The sequence below is a fragment of the Numida meleagris genome, chromosome 2 (assembly GCF_002078875.1).
Source record: "Numida meleagris isolate 19003 breed g44 Domestic line chromosome 2, NumMel1.0, whole genome shotgun sequence".
NCBI lineage: Eukaryota > Metazoa > Chordata > Aves > Galliformes > Numididae > Numida > Numida meleagris.
Window position 1 is genome coordinate 98,226,688 of NC_034410.1, and position 18,470 is coordinate 98,245,157.

At 39.4% G+C, this 18,470-nt stretch overlaps 1 protein-coding gene across 2 annotated transcripts in view; it reads right to left on the minus strand.

Moving 5' to 3' along the window:
• The window catches only part of ARHGAP28 (Rho GTPase activating protein 28), a 76,504-nt gene that overhangs the window by 49,722 nt on the left and 8,312 nt on the right, over nucleotides 1-18,470 (minus strand). The window contains exon 1 of one of the 2 annotated variants that reach the window (XM_021386621.1): nucleotides 407-673. The exons of the other annotated variant lie outside the window; for it this stretch is intronic. The gene's annotated coding sequence lies outside the window, so the exon portion shown is untranslated. Of the gene's footprint in view, nucleotides 1-406; nucleotides 674-18,470 lie in introns of those variants that run through there. 2 annotated transcript variants of the gene reach the window in all.

Sequence of the window (18,470 nt, forward strand, 5' to 3'; positions counted from 1 at the left end):
ATTCCATTGACATACATTTTAAAACAGCATAAACTGTGAGGAAAAAGTTATACTATAGCAAAGTATAATACTCCAGAAACACACTTCATCAATAAAACCTTAAACGAGTCTGTATTAGTTGGTTTTTGACATGTATTTTCATGGTATTTCAACTTGAATTAAAAAAAACAACAACATCCATATGCCTATCTTGCAGTCTCTTTCTCTTGCACTTTGTCTAGTTGTTTTTCTACAGTGGATCTTTTTTTTGTCCCCTTTTTCCTGCCTGGAAAAGCTGGAAAATTCCACTAGTGATAATTCTGTCAGCTTACTCCCTCTCCTGTCACTCCTTATTTAAGAAAACAAGAGGGAGGGAGCAGGGTCTGCGAGGCTAAGTTATTGATTTAGTAAATTCTGCAAATCTTACCTCGCAGCAGAACAAATCCTTGGTGCTATCCTTAAGGGAGCACAGCAGAGTCCTTCTGAAACTCAACTTCTTCATGCTCCTAGCGGCAGTAAGTTCTTTCTCAGCCTATGATCACAAAGTTGCTTATTCTGGGAGCTATCTGACAGCCTGTGATAGGATATTCTGCCTCTAGTCATACAAGAGCTGTGAGAACAAAGAGCGGTGGAGCTTCTGGCCCTTGTGGGAAATGGACTGACACTGCTCCATCACTATTTAAAGAGTAGATGCCTTCAGGATAAATCCTCTTAGTGTGTTTTCCTGTTTGTGTCAGAACTTAAGCCTTTTATCCATTTCCTAAGAGGAGAAATAAAAAAGTAATCAGTGCTAGCTGCGCTGTAATTCACGAGAGTCCCTGTGGGGTGGCTCAGAAAAAGACAGAGCCAATTTATGTGTTTTCTGCTAAAGGGATATAAGACACTACCATTAACATAACTCAAAAATTGTAAATGACCAGATGTAAATTAATGAGGAGCTCTCTCCAGTGCACAGTGCCAGCTAAGAAAGAGAAGCTAGCCAGAGTACAGCTATTAAGAAATCAAACATTTATGGGGAAGCCTTTATTGCTTTTTTTTTTTTTTTTTTTTACAGTGGGAAGTGCAGATGAAAGCTGTCAAAAGTAAGCATCAGGTTTTGCATAAAGACTGGACCACAACTGTGGTTTTTTTTTTAAATGCCATGTTAGGTAAGTTCTTGAAATTTAGGGATGACAGCGGTTGCAGGTTGGGAGGGCCCATGTGCAGACTGTTTTTTACCACTGGTGGTTACTGCAGTAAAAAGAGGCCCAAGAAATTACTTTCATACATGGAAAGCATTTGAGATGGTCCATTTAAACTCCCTCCACCAAACTTGTACTTGTCCATTGAAATACTTAAACTGATCTCTTGAAAGGAAAACTGACTTTATGGTTATAAGCTTTCTGTTATTCATCACTTCCTCTAAATGTATAGCTAAAGACCTTTGGCAGAATAAAGGGAAAATAAAACCTGTTATTGAATTAGTGCAAGAAGAGAAAGGGAAAAAAAGACAGAAGAAAAGAAAAGAGAAGGGAAAGGACTTCCTGAATCAGACAGAGCTTTCCTATAGGGATAGAAAACAGCAAAACCAGAAGTGGTTTGGGTTTACAGCTCATCTTGAAGTTGAATTTGTTTTGTGTTTTACACTGGACTGAATCATGCCTTTCTGTTTCTTCCGGTCAACCTTTAGGATTACCTAAATCCTTGAAAATTTTGTAAGTTTCAGGTCATTTACTACTGCCTGTAGGTCTGCTTAGGGACTGTCAGGTGATGCTTTATAGGATAAACTGCAGGGAAGGACCTGAGTGGACCAGGAGTTTGGCAGTGGACTATGGGGCTGTTCATGCCACAAGTTCAGCTAATGTTGCTGGTGACCAGAATCTTCGTTGCAGCTAATGTTGCTTTGCATGAAATGACATTGTGATGCTAGTCCAATCCTCCCAGCTAAATACATCTACAGTGTCACCTCCCACAGGCATTCAGTCAGAGGCTGAATATTCACAAGACTGCCTCTCCTTCCTTCAAGGATGTCTTCTCTCTCTTTTTTTAGATCCACTGCTCCTTCAGTTACTCTCTTTAAGCTGTTCCTGTATGAGTAAATTAAAGTCATTTTATACTTAATTCTAAGCATTGTATAAACAGATAAATATAGTTTAAATATCTAGAGTTTAAAAATATATTAACATAAATAGACGATTGCCTTTTCCCAAAATTGCTCTCTGATGAGATTTAGGAAAGCCTTGGTAACAGTGCCCTGTGGTTTCCTAGAAATTAACGTGAGATTTGGTTGCATTTGGTAAATGTGAAGGCAGTCTAAATCCCTAGCAGCTCACCGTCTGTGTGGAGCAGAAAAACGCAGGCCAGGAGGGAGGGGAAGAAGCAAGACCAGCTCACTTGCAGCAATTCACAGTAAGCTTATCCTCTCTTGGGCTGCTGTCAGCAATTAAAATCCTCCCTGTGTCACAGTAAGCACCATGTCCTCTCATCTAATCCTAGATGTTGAAGTGGGATGTGGGGGTTAGGACCCTATGTGCCACAGACTCCCAGTGGCAGCCAGTGGAAAAGAAGCCACCTCTAAAGAGCAATTCAGCTCAGCTATCGATGAGGTGTCTGCCTTGCTGTCCATAATAGGAGAGGACAGTGAGGGACTCACAAAGAGTTGTTAAAATCTGGAAGTGGTTAACTGCTCACTGGGCATTATGTATACTGGAAAGCAAGGGAACAGTGAGCATCTCTTTGCTGTGTCCTTGCATTTAACATACCTACAAAATACAGTGTTTTACTGAACTACAATTTAAATAAATCTTTAAGTTAAAAGTCTTGCCATTAACAATTTAAATATGCTTTAAAATCTTTTTTTTTCTCTGACCAGCACAAGGGTGAGTCCTAATCACAGCTGTACTATGAAAAATAAACAGCGGTGAACTCATATACACAGGTGTTCTACTGAAGCTGGCAGGGATCTGCATCAAAAAGATCTGCCTGCACTGGTATCTTAATTCACAGACTCATTAAGGTTGGAAAAGACCTCTAAGATCATCTAGTCCAACTGTCCACCTGCCACTAATATTGCCCACTAAACCATGTCCCAACATCTACATGTTTTTATTTGACTCTGTTTCATGATCAGTAAAGAATTAGCTCTGCACTAATTCCATATATGGTTTACATAGGGACAAAAGGATGAAATATTTCAGCAGATATACTGAATGTCATACAACTGACAGCATGTGGCTTCATCCTATTCTTTATTCAAAAATTAAATGCTAAGAAATAAAATAGACCTCCTGTTGACTCCCTTTTATGACTGCAGAAATATATAGGTTATCCTTACAATGAGACAAATGCCTAACCTCATTCCTGCATCTGGATGTAAAAACCAGTCCAAAACAATTTGCTATTAAAAGTGTCAGGGCTTTGGCCAAACAAGTAATTGAAAAAAATCTTCATCTAAAGTTCATGTGAAACAAATCCATTTTCTTTTCACGTAGAAATTCAGAAGAACAATAAACAGTTTGATCTCAGATATTTTGACTTTGTTTTACTTTTCTGTCCAAAATTAAATCTACATAAATTAGAAACAAAACAGCTCATTTAGAAGATGTTGCAATGATATGTTTCAGCTTTTTCTGATTTTGGCTCCTTTTTTCTTGGCTCAAAAAATGCTCTGTAGGTTATTCTGATCAACCCAACCCAAACTTCTTTCTCCCTGAGAAAAAAAAAATGCCTTTCTTATTTTGATCCTGCTTCTAAATGTAGCCTTCTGCTTTAACAGGTCGCTGCTGCTGGGGAATTGCTTTGAGGACTTGTCTAACTGATGTCATATGGCAAGCATGAAAATAAAACTACAAGAGAGGAACTGGAAGAAATATTGTTGGATTAATTATTCCACAGAAATTAAAATGGCATGATCCTAATCATGTAGTGGTTTCCTCTGAAACATGACTTCTATTTCCAGGGTCTCTATATATTGATTTATTCCAGCTGCTAGTGAGCAAAAATCAGAGGCTCTTCTCCAGGCTGGATTTTACATTAACACTGGGACGCATTAAATACACATGCTCCAAATCTAGCTTGTTTTTCATGGTAGAAGAATGGCAATGTCCTAAGACTTAATAAGTGATGTATTTTAAAGCAACAGTTCAGATAGGAAGAAGATAGTCATTCATGGCCAGGCAGTCCAGACTTGACCTCAGCTTCTCAGATGCCATGAAAGATTAAAACTTCTTGGAGGAGATTTCTGAAGATCTGCTTCTGTCTGGACTTTGTCAGGGGATCTGTAAAATCTCCTACATGTAACCATGATCAATTAAGATTTAATTGTGATCTTAGTTCTGACTAGGAGGACATTAATGTTCAGAGTAGGGATTTTTCAAAAGAAACTATTTAACCTCAAGACCATTTAGATGTAAAATCAGCCATGCAAGAGAAGAGGGTTTACAGAGCATGACACAAGACTGTAAAATGCGCAGTGCCGATATATGAAAGCTGTGGAACAGAAAAATCCTCCCAGTGCCTGTAGGAAGAATTTTGTTTTGCAGTGTGCCTGTGCTGCTGGCCACTGAGCTGATTTTCAGAAAATAGCTGACATGGCACTCTTTATCTACACTAAAGCTCAGCATTGGCTGTGAAGGTCACCTTGACAGATGAACTTGCCCAGTGGAAAAAACCTCCTCCACAAGTAAATTAACAGGAAGATCCTGAGCTTGTTTTCCAGCGCCCACTGCGAGGGCCACAAGCCAGGGCCATATGTACACTGGAAACAGTATGTGGAACCATGTGATTGGGGAGTAATTTTTTGTGATGAATTTACAAACATGGGATTTTTTTCAAGTGGGTCTCTGATTTTGCACCTTAATTTTCAGTCACCTGGTGATGTTCCACCATATGCTCCTGTTAGGACCTACGACAAAAGCCTTTCTTTCTTCTTTCATTACTGAATAATAGAGAAGATGTTATTTATCCTAAACCCAATGATTTACATTACAGTTCCCAAGAGAAGCCACTTACTGTCCTTTAGCCATTGTTTCTTTCAAAGATGAAGAGTTCTGTTGGAAGTGACATTTGAAGAACAGTTGGACTGTGTCCAACTGCATGACTGTTTCAGAGCTAACCAAAACATCATGGGTGGTGGGGCATCAACCACCTTTTGAGGAAGACTGTCCCAGGGCTTGATGAGCATCACAGTAAAGACCTGTTTCCCAGTGCCTAGTCTGACTCTCCCCTAGTGCACCTTTGTGCCATTTCTGCACAAAAACAGACCAAGAAGGACAAGAAGGGAAAGAGTAAAAGGACGACAGTCTGGTGTAAGAGTCACTGAGTTACTGAGCGAGGGGGAAATGAGTAAGAAGCCCTATCAGTCACATGGCAAGCAGATAAAGAAAATCATTACTTGTTAGTATACCTGAATTGCAATACATTGTTGCTGGGAAAGAAGGATCTAAGCCGACAGCCTGCAAAGCTACCATTACTCATCAGGACCAGTCTTTGCCTTTTGCTCCTTCTGCAGACACAGCCTGACTATGTTCCCACCTTGAACCAGAGTTAACCATGAAGAGGCTTTTCTAGGTACAGTTTGAATGGCCCCTCAAGGGCAGTGTTCTGACCCTTAAAAGTCATGTCTTTCATTAATTCCTCCCTCCTTCACTTTTCCTCATCCCAAACAATCTTTCCAAACTGGTCTTTCTGTCACTTCTGCTGTTGCTCCATGGCTGTGGCACACAGGGAAATATTAGAGGTAGGGTTCCTGCAGTCTAAAATGACTGCCAGCATCTCCTGTCCAAAACAAGAATATTCATAACATATGACATGGGCTAAGGGTTCAAAGAGTATTATAAAGGGTATGGAAAACTAGAATTCATGACATCAAGGGCTGAAGGATTACTGCAGTTTGAAGAGAAACAGAGGAACTTTGTCTAAAGCCAAACAAAGCCAAGCAATGGATAAAAGTTACAGCTTACAACTGCCAAATATAAGACATTTGTTCCCCCCTCAACCTTTAGATGTTAACCAAGCACTGCTAAACTAACTACAGTTAAACCACTGTAATATATCTGGGGTATTTTTATGTTAACAGATGTTCTTTACTAATGTGACTTTAAAAGTAACTGTAACTGCCAAATTACTATTTGGCCAGTTACCATTATTTTAAGAACTTAGATGAGTTTCTTGTGAGCATCTAACAGTCTATCTAGTTCACATCTTCGTAGAGGTGAGGATTTAATTTAAACAAAATGTCCTACTAGTTTCACCCATTAGGTAATGCTAATTTAATCAGCACTTTTATTTCATTTTACTTGAAGGAGACTGAAAATCATGATATGTGTTCCAGTAGAAGGACTTTGAAAAAATCCTTAACTAAACAGACTGAAAATTCTGTTGGACACAAATAGAAAAAGAAAAAAAAAAAGTTTTACTTTATATACATAATTATGGCTCTCAAAAAGCTCAATCAATAGCAAATGTTCATTCTCCAAAGTTCATTTCTTCAAACAGAAACATACATAAGGCAAAGCCATATCTAATTACCTTGTATAACATAAATATTGAGTTACTCTAAGGTTTATTAATTGTTTGACAAAAAAGCAAACTAGGCTTGGCAGTCAGGCAGAATTTGAGAGGCCAATCTAGTACAATACATCGAAAAAGAGAGCAGAAGAAAACAAAATTTAATTAGCGAGTGTAATGAAGGAATCATTGTTAACCTCTTCACTGTGAACCATCACAGACATTTCAACATAATGAATAAAATAGGAGAGATTAAAAATATTATTATGAAATTTTTTTAAAAAATCCACAAAAAAAAGGAAATCTCAAAATTCAACATACTACTACTATTGTTTACCATTGTCACAATTCAGTGACATTAAGAGTGACAGGAGACACAGATCTCCCTTACTTGATTTCAATCTGGAAACCTAACTGATCCATGAGGGCCAGGACTCGGAACACCCAGCATGGCCTGGTTTCAATAGCAGTGTCTAGACTAATTGTACAGAGCCACAATTTCCATCATAGATTCATAGAATTGTAGAATCACTAAGGTTGGAAAAGACCACTAAGATCATCTAGTCCAACCATCAACCCACCATCACAATGCCCACTAACCCGTGTCCCTCAGCCCCACATCTCCCCTTTTCCTGAACACCTCCAGGGATGGTGACTCCAACTCCCTGGGCAGCTTGTTTCAGTGCCTCACCAATCTTTCTGAGAAGACATTTTTCCTAATATCCAACCTGAACCTCCCCATATGCAACTTAAGGCCATTATCTCTCATACTAAAATTGCAGTACACAGCACAGCACTCTTAGAGGCCTGCAGTCACCTGCCACACTCGCTTAAGGCAGCTGGAAAGCCCATGGTCTATGTAATCACTCTTACCCACCCAAATGCCAGTGGTTGCACCCACTGGGCTTTCTTGCAAGACGGAAGAATAGTGCTGACTGCATCTTTGTCAACGGTTTACGGGCGTTCGGCCCGGTTCCGTGACGAAGGGGACGGGGGATCCACGGGTCCACGCCCCGGGAAAAGGGAAAAGGGGAAAAGGGTAAGGAGATGGCCCTGAGAGCAAAGAACAGCAGCAACAATCTGAGGAGAAACAAACTAATTTACTAAATAAGATATCGGAATGCAAAACAACACACTATAATACAATATAATTACAATTTAAGCTGATAAATCCAATACAGAGAGAGAGAATGTCCCAAAATCAAGGTAGGCCTTACTCTACTACCGACGATAAGACGGCTGGAGAGCGAGGTGCTGCCAAGACAAGAGACGGGCGGAAAAAGGGACGAGGTCTTGTGATCTGCAAGTTTTTATACTGCGAGCTTTTATCTTTTCCCTCCGGCTGGAAATGGTAACAGAGGAGCAAAGTACTGTGGGGACTGTAGTAGCCCTTCTCTTCTGAGAACCAGGTATATCCACTACATGATGTTATGATGTGGAATACCAATAACCGAAAATCACAAAACCATGACAGTCTTATAGAAAGTGTTGGATCTGAGCAGTAGATTTGATATGAGGTGGTGTTTCAGAAAGGCTTTCCTGGCAGCACTGTAGGGACTGCAGTCCCAGCCACCTTTGCCAGCTGCCACAATGCTATGAGAGATAAGAGTTTCACAAGGTCCAGGTTCTTCAACAGATTCATATGAATAAAATGGCAACCTGTGTCTTACATGGCATGCATTATTAACTTACCTAGTGGTGGGTTATGTCAGATGGGAAAAAACACGTATTTTGAAGGGAAGCCAGTGAGATCTGACAAAATCATAAAAAAAGACTCATACAAGCATTGTCTGACAAAGATGCACCTTTTCCCCTGCTCACCTTGCATCCATTTTGGATGTGAGAGAGTTGTGAGGAAATCCCATGGTACCTCAACAAATAAATGGGTCTGACCAGCTATATCCTGATAGGTGTCCATCTGTACGAGTAAGGAGGTACAGGCAGGCAGAGCTATAACTCGCTCTCAGGATGTCTAAAAAATGGGGCCATGATCTGGTAGGGCTGAAGTTCCAAGGTACATAGAGACTTGTTCATATCAGTCATAAAATTTCTACTGTTTACACCACCTCTGCTCATGGTGTTTGTTTCTGTGTGCAGTGAAAATATTGTTGTTGTTGTTGTTATCATGCACTGGAGGTCTGAAGAATAAACCTCCTGAATGCTGTGCTGTGTAGCAGCTACACTGAAAAATGCTGTTTGCCACAAGGACAACGCATTGTGTTCCCTGGCCATGTCAGGCATAAAATGTCATTTTGTGCCCCTAAGACAGCAGCATTTCAGAGATGGAATTCTTTCTCACTACATAAACTCAGAAATTTAGGGATATAAGAGCAACATAAAAACAAAAAGCTAGTGTCTTTTCCATATTCAATTACATGGCAATTTTAAAGCTGTTATCTCAGGTCCTGCTAGGCATACAGCTAGTGCTCTGGTCCAGTGAGAATTATTTCTAGCCCTATAGGCTATGGATGTATGTGGGGATATCCAAGCCCTTAATTTAATCAATGATTGTAGACTGTGCTTTGTCTTTCCCAAGCCCTAGGCCAATTTTATAACTGGGGGAAGAGGTGAATATTTCCTTTATTTCTACTTTTATTTCTGGCAGGCTGTGAAGAAAATCTAGTAGCTGTTTGAAGATGGCCAGAAGTTTGTAATGCTGGTAACATTTTGTTGTGGGGGACGTGGAGAGTGAGCAGAGGTGACTAACACATGCATATATAAATCTATGGGTGCACAGATAGGTACGAAGCATGGGAGAGACCATACTGTGGAGAATGATGTTTTTAAAGCACTAAGTACTGATTTCTAAAGCACTACAAAATGATCTGCTCATAGGGAAATTGAGGAACCCTAATCCTAAAACAAAAGCCTTGAGCAGGCTTGCCATGGCAGTAAGAAGCGTCTCGGCTTGCCTCATCATCCCTATAGTTTTCAGACAAGTTACACATCTGGCTCTAGGATTTGAAAATTTGCTTAGTAATAGTAACTCAGAGCTATTCTTCACAACGATTCAGTGTTACTGGAAAGAAATGGAGGCTGAGTGCACGAAGTGCTTGCCGTGGTGACAGCTGGGTTGGAGTTATGGAACTGAAGTATTTCATACGGGGTACTCTGTTAGGCACGTCACAGGGCCTACTTCTCTAAGGGTTTTCTTTGATTTGATTTAACAGCCAATTGCCCCTTTGGAATATATGCTGACAATGCCTGAGGATTTATTACTTAGTCTCTTTTCTCCTCTGCAGCTGAAGTTGTCATTTTTCACAGACTGAGTGAAAGGAGTTTTGAATAACTCCAGGTAAGACCTCTGTTCAGGATAATATATTGTCCTCAGTGGGGCCTACCCTGGAGTTTCTTCAGTGGGAAACTTGAGGCCTAACCCTGCCTGGAGGTGACTACTAAGTTTAAAAAAGCAAAAAAGTGAGGAATAGGATGGAAGGAAAATGGCAGTCAGAAGCTAAGCCTCAGAGCTGAAAAGGGATTTTTAAGAAAGCAGAAAAACTAAGTAAGGGCTGATTCCTGGGGTGCTTGGCACTCTGGCCATGATCCTGGAAAGCACTTAACTTTAAGCATGTGCCATGGGGAATAGCCTGAGCACTACGTACCCTGCAGAATCAACCTCCAAAAGGGGACCAGACATAAAGCAGATGGCATTCTGTTAGCTTCACTGTGTTAATAAGCTGTTTGGTTTGCATTTTAATCTCTTTATCTTATTTTCCCCTTCCTAGTTTTCCCCTTTTTATATAACAACCCATACATGCACTAAGAGAGCAGGGCAATGTACCAACCATTCTCCATGTCCTCTTTTCATGAGCATGGAGTGAAAGCAGGCATTGGGAAAATGGATGCTTGATTGTAACACAGATCTGGCTTCATCAGCAGCTCGGACAAGGACCATCAGGAGCACAGAGCTGCTGCTGAAGGGAGGAAAATGCTGACTGTGTCATCTAGTGAGCTCCCCAGGTGCATGGAGCATGTACGTAGTGAGTGTACCATCACCTCTGAGAGTGCTGGTGTTTGCAGCAGAGATTATCGCAATGCCTTGCGGTTTTTTGGGGTGTGGAGGTAGGGATACTGTGAGGGGAGAAAAGGAGACAGCTGTGTCCCAGCTCATAAACTGGAGTGAGACTCCTGCAACCACTCAGGCCAACTGCCAGAAGGCAGTGAGAAGAAACTGAAATCCTAGCTGCTGTTCCCTCTCCTCCCCTCCCCTCCCTTCTCCTATCCCCTCTCCCCTCTCCTCTGCTTTCTCTTTTCCTTTTCTTTCTCTTTTCTCAAGCTTCTGGCATTCTACTTTTTCCTTTCCAGCACAATGACAGCTATCTGCAGAACTTCCTCAGACCTGTGATTTGTATAGTGGCCAGCTTTTATGTGGATGTTTTTGAAACTGAGTGCTGCCCAACTGGGAGCAGCATTTGCTGGAGCTGGAGCCACTCTTCCACCAGCAGCCAGAGTGACGTGCTCTGCTTCTGCGCTGCCAGCACTGCTGACTACCAAGACACGGCCGTCCAGGATCAAGACTGAGCCCTGGAGACTGATCACAGCCAGTTGGCCAGCTGCCAGGCAGGTTTGGGGTATTTCTTCTGCACAGGCTTGCAGACATCACTTGTGCTGGAGCTGTGCACACGTGTGGGCTAAATAGTGAGATTCCTGAGCAAATGTCAGTGATCGTTTTAGCATTCAGGCAACTGGAAAAGGAGCTGGCAGAGGCTGTAGGGCCTTTGATTTCATGGCTGTATTAATCTTCTCGCTGCCTTGGAGAGAAATCGTAAATGAACTTAGCACATGTTCTCAAACAGCTTTCTTTCTCCAAGTAGTTTGTACTGTGGATTCTGTGCTGAGAAACAATTATGCCAGTGAAAAGCTAATATAAATCAAATGTGTTTTGAAGATGGCATAACATAACCATTTGAGCAAGGATGCCTGATGCTGTGTTATTACTTAGCAGTGACTACTGTGGCCTAAAACTTCTGGGATATGCGGATTAAAATTTTTTTCCTATCTTAAAAGGTTGTGGTGGAGACATAAAGAAAGCATTAGTGACCCCCCTTTTCCATACTCATGTATCACCCCCTAAAATGATTTTCTTAGGAGTAGTTATGGAGTTCTTTTGGTCCAGAAGAAAGATTTTCAGATGCATCTCATTGTAAGAACTTTGAGAAATAATGATATTGTTACTACTAGAAAAGCTCCCGTGCGTCATCTGAGCCACGTTATCTATCAGGTGTAAGTTTAGACCATGGCAAATGTGACATTATTCAAAATTATTCTGCCATGAGAGAGATAAAAGGTTAGTTAAGATATTTTTTATTTGCTCTGTGTTAAGAGCAGGTCCCTGGCCAGTTACAAAATCTCACATCGTTAAGTGTTAGTTTATTAAATCACCATAACTTGCTTGTGTTTCTGAGTCCTAATAGATGAAGTAGTTTGGAGGTATCTGGACACCAGATAGCATCTGTTGCATTGGAGGGAATTTGGCAATATATATTTTATCAAATAAGGAACAAGTAGAAACTGAGCCATTTTCTATCCATGCTTTGCTTATTCCTCTAAAGTTTCCTCTAGAAAACACTAACATAAATGTAGTTGTCACAGCTCCAGGTGGTATACAAGTCTGTGGGCAGCTTGTTTTTTGCTACACTTTCTGTCTCTATGTCTGCCATAGGCAGAGCTACAGTTCTTAGGACAGCCGGGGAAAGTTTTCTGGTCTCACTGTAACACTTTGATGCAGTGATCTGGGCTGCGAGATGGATCAGAAGGACCCCAGGTCACTCCTCAGGTCATATCCCACAGTCAAGCTTACACGTCACTTGGGTCTGTCCTTCATGGACAACATGACTGATTCCCCCATGTGCCCATCCATAACAAAAGGACAATTCAGCCTAATGTGCTAAAGAATATGAATAAAGAATATATGAAACAGATTCAGCAAACACTATAGGAAACAGGAGGATAATAAGAATAAGCTCATGATAAAGTTTATGTCCAATCAAAACTAAACAACAGCAACTAAAAGGAGTCACAAAATTGCTCATTATTTATCTTGCTATTAGGGTTAAGAAGAGCTAATCCATCAAAAGATGTTCAAAGTGTTCATAATTAAAGTGAGCTGGAAAGCTTTCTACAGTATAGAAAGTACAAGTGTGTAAGCCAGCAATTTCTTCCCAATATATTATCTGATTGATTTCTTGATGCAAAATAAACCGATTTCATTTTTGTTAGACAAACATTGTAGCACGAGGTCACAGCTAACCAAGAAGCTGCTTTCTCATCATAATTTCCAGTGAAGCAGGACTTTCCTATCTAAATACTGTATAGGATAATAGTCAGAACTCAAATACAGTGTAAGAAATCACTTGATCTCAGGCATTTAAAGAATTACATAAAAGAAGTGTACAGACTTAACTGTTTCAAAAAAAAAATGTCCAATCAAATCTAGTATGTTGAAGGTGTATACTCTTATGCTTTCTTTGTTGAAATGCCTCGTGACATCAGTGTGTTTTGGTTACATGCTTAGTCTTCTGAGTAACCTCTCTGGTTTCAATAGTCAATTTCTTTTCCATATAACCCAATTATAAAACTTTTCAACAGCTTTGCTTCCAACAATTGTATGATCAAATCAGTAATTTAAATAAAGAACCACATCAAATCAACATATTTTCATTTAAAATGATCTTCAGCTAATGAAATTTGCACGATCTTCCATCCATTTTCAACATGTTTCTTTATCCATCACTTCACTGCTTGGTAATGGAAGATCGTACTCACCAAGATCTCTTCCTATAATGTCAAACATGGCTCTATTTCAGAGCTTTAATAATCATTTTTTTTTTATAAGACAAATGCAAAAATAAAACTTATTCTCACAGCCGAAGCATTAAAATGAATGCATGGTTGGCAAAAAAGTAGATTTTAGATGTTTTTAGTCTGACTCATGTATTTGCTATTTCATTAACTAGTAGTCACTATATCCTTCATTTTTAAGTTTTCTCTTCAGTTTTTTTAGATTCTTTTAATGATTAAAGGATTCCTTGGTAAAGTTGCTGATTTGTTGTGTTAATTTATCTTTACACAAAATACACATTCCAAAACTATGGATGGAAGGATATAAATCTCCACCGATCTTCTCAGCTTAGCCCCATAAAAATCATATTTCTGTCCATTTAAGTAGATGACTACAGTCAGAATCGATTCAATGAAGCACACCTAGGAGATAAAACATCAACTACAAAAACAAAAATAACTTCCTAGTTCTAAAAATCTACAGGACTTACTGCAAAACCACAGAAGAGCAACACAACAGAAATCAATAGGGATAGAAAAAGCAGAGAGAATATCACAGGTAGAGGAAAAATCTCACAGCTTGATACTTACAGTATTTTTTAAATTCTAGCTACTTCTTTCCAGCTTCTGGCCAGAGGATAGCTGTGTATAAGGCAGAGACACAAACAATACATCCTGTGTTACCTGTCCGCATGGCTATTTGAAGCCTGCTAAAGAGCAAACTTCTGAACAGTTACATAATGACGAAATAACATGATGGAAAAACACATACATGATTTTGCATCAGCTCTTTTGCTTTCTGAAGAACAATTCCCATGAAGATGGCAATGCAGAATATTTGCTGCTGTTAGCTTTGCCTAGTTTGAGTTTTTATAGCTGCTTGGAGATCCACATCATTGTATTTGATTTCAGCTAATCAAGCATACAAATGAACAGGAATGCAGGCACACAGCACTGTAAAAAAACACAGAAGGAAGTTTTTTTCAAACAAAATCCCTGCATTAGGCAGCGGTTCCAGTGACGCAATCAGAATAGGAAGGAAAGTCTGCGTTGCTTCATTGTTTTGTTTGGATTTTGGGGTCCAATGTTAACTTGTGACAGTATTTCCATTTGTAAGTATGTTGCTCTGAGAGCAATCCATAAAAGTGTCTATTATGAATCTAAAAGAGAAAAATCCCGTTGAATTTGCTAACTTTTTCCATCATGAATGACCATTACAGATTTGCCCCACTCTGTTATCTTTCCTGTGTAGTTCAGTAGGTTTTGGCTGAAGTTTATTGTTTTGTATCAAAATGTCCTATATATGGAAAAAATTGATTCAATAGGTATGTAATCACTGAGAATTTCAATAACTAATTCATCCCTGTGATGAAATTGAGAGTTTTTAAATGGGAGAATAGAGTGAATAGCATCAACGACCAACAAGGACTGCAAAGTGTATCAAGGAAATAGAGTTGACTGAAGAGTACTAACATTTATATCTGTAGAGACAATCCCAAAGCCTACTGCAGCCAAGAGGAGTTTTGGATCTAGCCTCAAATGTTGTGAGATGTCAACTACATTATTAATAAGCCACAGATTCAACTCTCTGTAACCTCCACACTTCAACAGTTAAATCAAACATGTCCTCTCTACAGTCATGGCTTATCTGATTGGCTGAGCACACCACGTAATTCTAAACAGGATTTTCCAATTGGCACATACAGAGCACTGTATCATTTCTCTGGCTTTAGGTAGCCAGTTTAAATGCTTAAATATTGGAAAAGCCTATGGTGGAAGAAATATTTGCTTAAGCAAACAGGATTTTTCCCAAACATAAAATGTACAGCAGTAGTTTTGCAAAGTGAGCAAATTCTTTTCCTCACATGTAAAATTGATATTGAAGATCAAGAAGCTTCCTCCCCTTCTGTAAGAATATGTCACTCCTCTCAGCATATGTAACCACGTGCTGCTGATTTTTTATTCTTAAGGTGTAGTCTTTGCTTTCAAATTTTATTCAGAGGATGCTAAATTTGCTGTGCTATAACCACATTATAGGGCATTACTCATTGTTTAGACTGCCAACAGTGATGGAAAAATGGTATAAGTTAAGATTTTAACTAAATATAGATCACAGAAAAGCACAAAAAAGTAGATACTGAGCTTATCATCTTCAGCTATACTGGTTGCTTAAGTATATTGACGTCAGAGAGTGTTGTAAGACTCTGTGAAGATGGCCAAAGCTATAAATATCAGTTTTCTGTAAAGATATCAAAACTCTTTCCACTATCTCTTATTATTCTGGCTGTTTCTGGTACCTGATGCAAGCTGTGTTCATTAATTTCACAGATTAATCCAATAATAAATGTGTTCAAAATCTTCAGAGAAGGCCTATCAAATGTTACTGGTACTGCTATATCAAGAAAAGCTGTGGGATGTGGCTCTCTGAAGACCTGATGGTAGTTCCATAGATGTCCATATGTCATCTTAGTGTTTGTCTTATTTCTATTAAAATAGTTCCACAGCCCAAGGTCCCCTTTCATTTTGATAAAATATAAGATCTATCACACCGATAGAAACTCATCACCAATACTCTCAAAGGAGGTAACTTAATCTGGCTGTCCACTCCACTGATATAATTAGGAATGCACTTTGTCAGCCTTTGAGGCTTTAACTACAGCTGGCTGCGTTTGAGGCAGTCCCAGAAACCAATCTGTTCTTAGTAATACCATTGCCTTCACAGAATTACAGACATACTTTCAGCAGATATACCCAACTAACTGCTGAATGATGATTTTCCACCCACTTATGTAGTAGTCAGTGTCTGTTTTAGCATAGCTGCAGCCCTGGATTAATGCCTTGAAATGAATCAGAAACCAAAGGCTGAATTGACAGCTCACGAATAAAGGTTATGAACCTTATTTACAGTGTTTGAATATGTCTCAATTCAGCCTGCAAACATCACCATACTCCTGATCCAGCAGATGAGATTTAATCAGAAGAGAGATTCTAATGGATAGTCAGATGCTGACTGGCCTATCTATTGTTTAAGACATAAAAGATATTTCAAGTCCTATTCCCTAGGAAAGCGAGATCATTGCTCTCCATACAGGTTGGCTAAATTAGGAAAAAAAAATATAACCTAATAAAAATTATAAATCTTTTTAAAATATATTCATCAGTAGTAGTTCTGGCTTCCTGCTGTACCCTTGACTCTTCTGCTGGAGTATGTACAGATTAAGATGATGACTTTTTGATACCTTCACAGGATTGCCATTAAGCTTTGCTTAGTGGATATCACTTGCTTTTTTCTTGTGTTTTGCTGTGGTAGGAATCTGATTTGCACAAGAGAATGAGATATTATGTTATGGTTTGAGTAAGTTAGATAAAGTTTCCCCTCCAGTCTGCAAAATATTTGAGAAAAATGCAGCGGTGTTTTTCACCTATTTACTTTAAGCATTTAGCTCTGAAAATAGCCAGCCTAACCTATTAATCAGCACACTGGCCTGTTCAGAAAAACATACCCTATTTTTCTTATCAGTCCTGAAGCATTAGTCTAAACACTCTGAATTCCAGCCCCTAGTGCTGTGCCAGGAGCTGGAGAAGGGGTCAGAAGCCGTACAGTTGTGGCAGTGCAGTGCTACACCCGTCCACTGTCTTGGGCACAAAGCTGTGCTAATGCAGATAGTCCCTGGATAGAGGCAAAAAAGGCTGGGTTTGCTTGCAGACACCTCATAAAAAGATGTCCCAAATTCCTATGGTGTAATTATTATGTGGTAATTCACTAAGTCTATGGATTTATTGCCTTGCTAATAAATCGTATGATGTCAGGCAACTTTTTGACTTTTTCAATGTTTTCATGTTTCCTTTTTGCGTGTAATACAGATTTTCAATATCAGAATGCAGGCATCATATCTGGGCCTTATGTACCCAGAGAACACAAATTTAAATGTCCTGAGAGCAATATCTGAGAGCAAACAGAAATAACTGTGAATTCAATCAAAACCAATATGCCTCCTTCTTGCTTCAGTAAGTCTCTATTTAAGTAGGAGAAGTTAAACCCTGAAAAGCAAAATTTACTGTATCTTCTAGAATTCTTGATTTCATTAACACTTTCAATTATAGGCATTCTCATTACCCATGTGAATATCATACCCCTTGTTTGAATCTGAAAAGAGAAAATAGGCCTTGAAGGATATCCTGTGACAATGTACACCCCATATGTGACTCATTGCTGCATGGCATGTAACAATAATTAACTGCAGATTTACTTGTGCTCAGTATAGACTGAGGCAGACTGGTTTGGTTTGCATGGTCTTACTGAATTTCTGAGAGTGGCAGAGTTAACTTCAGTCCTGGCTTAGCTAAACCTTAAAAACAAAAAAAAATCCTAACTAAAAAAAGCTAGAAGAGCTGGAGTAAATTAAGGCTGCAACGCATCTTGACCACAAGAAACAGCTGCAGAGTCAATGTCCCTCCCAAAATTCTGTGGTGTACTTCCTAAATACAGAACATGAAGTTTTTGGATGCTGAAGAAGGCTTTTCAGAAAGAGACATAGTAGTTTCATTTGTTTGTTTATTTTTAATTTCCACTCTTTGTCAGAGGCAACAGATGGCTTGAGGAAATACAACTGAAGAGGACTCAAGTTAGTTTTTGTCTTGTGGTCGATATAGTTCTAATGCTTGCTGTATATTTTGTAAATTGCCAATGATGCATGGATAGCCTAAATTTTCATGCTCCTTATATAGACTTGTGAATACTGTACACACGTAAGTAAGTATAAATTAACACTTTCAAAAACCTCAGGTTTTCAGTAATGTTATCATTAAAATCACATTGTTTAACTGCTTTTGCTAATTGAGAGAGAGGAGGGAAGAAAGCAAGCAAGCAAGGCAGCAGTAAAGGATTGCTGTGATCATCAGGGACAGTGGAGAAACACATCCTCTGAGTGAAAGCTGCCTTACACAAGGTGGGTGTGATTGTTCCAGCAGGAGACTAAAGACTGCCACATATTTAAAAGTACTCTCTCCTGTCCTTGGCCAGCTGTCCTGCCTTCCTTCTGCCTACCCTCTCTCTCCAAAAGTAAAAATTTTCAACGTGAAATCCTGCTGCTGTCTGAGTACAAAGGCTTCCCTTGTCTCTGTTTATCAGGATAAGCTTGGTGTTTTCATTTCACTTCCTTGCACATGCATGATCTGGGCACCATCTGGCCTAGAAATGGCCAAGGACAGCCAAACCTGCAAAA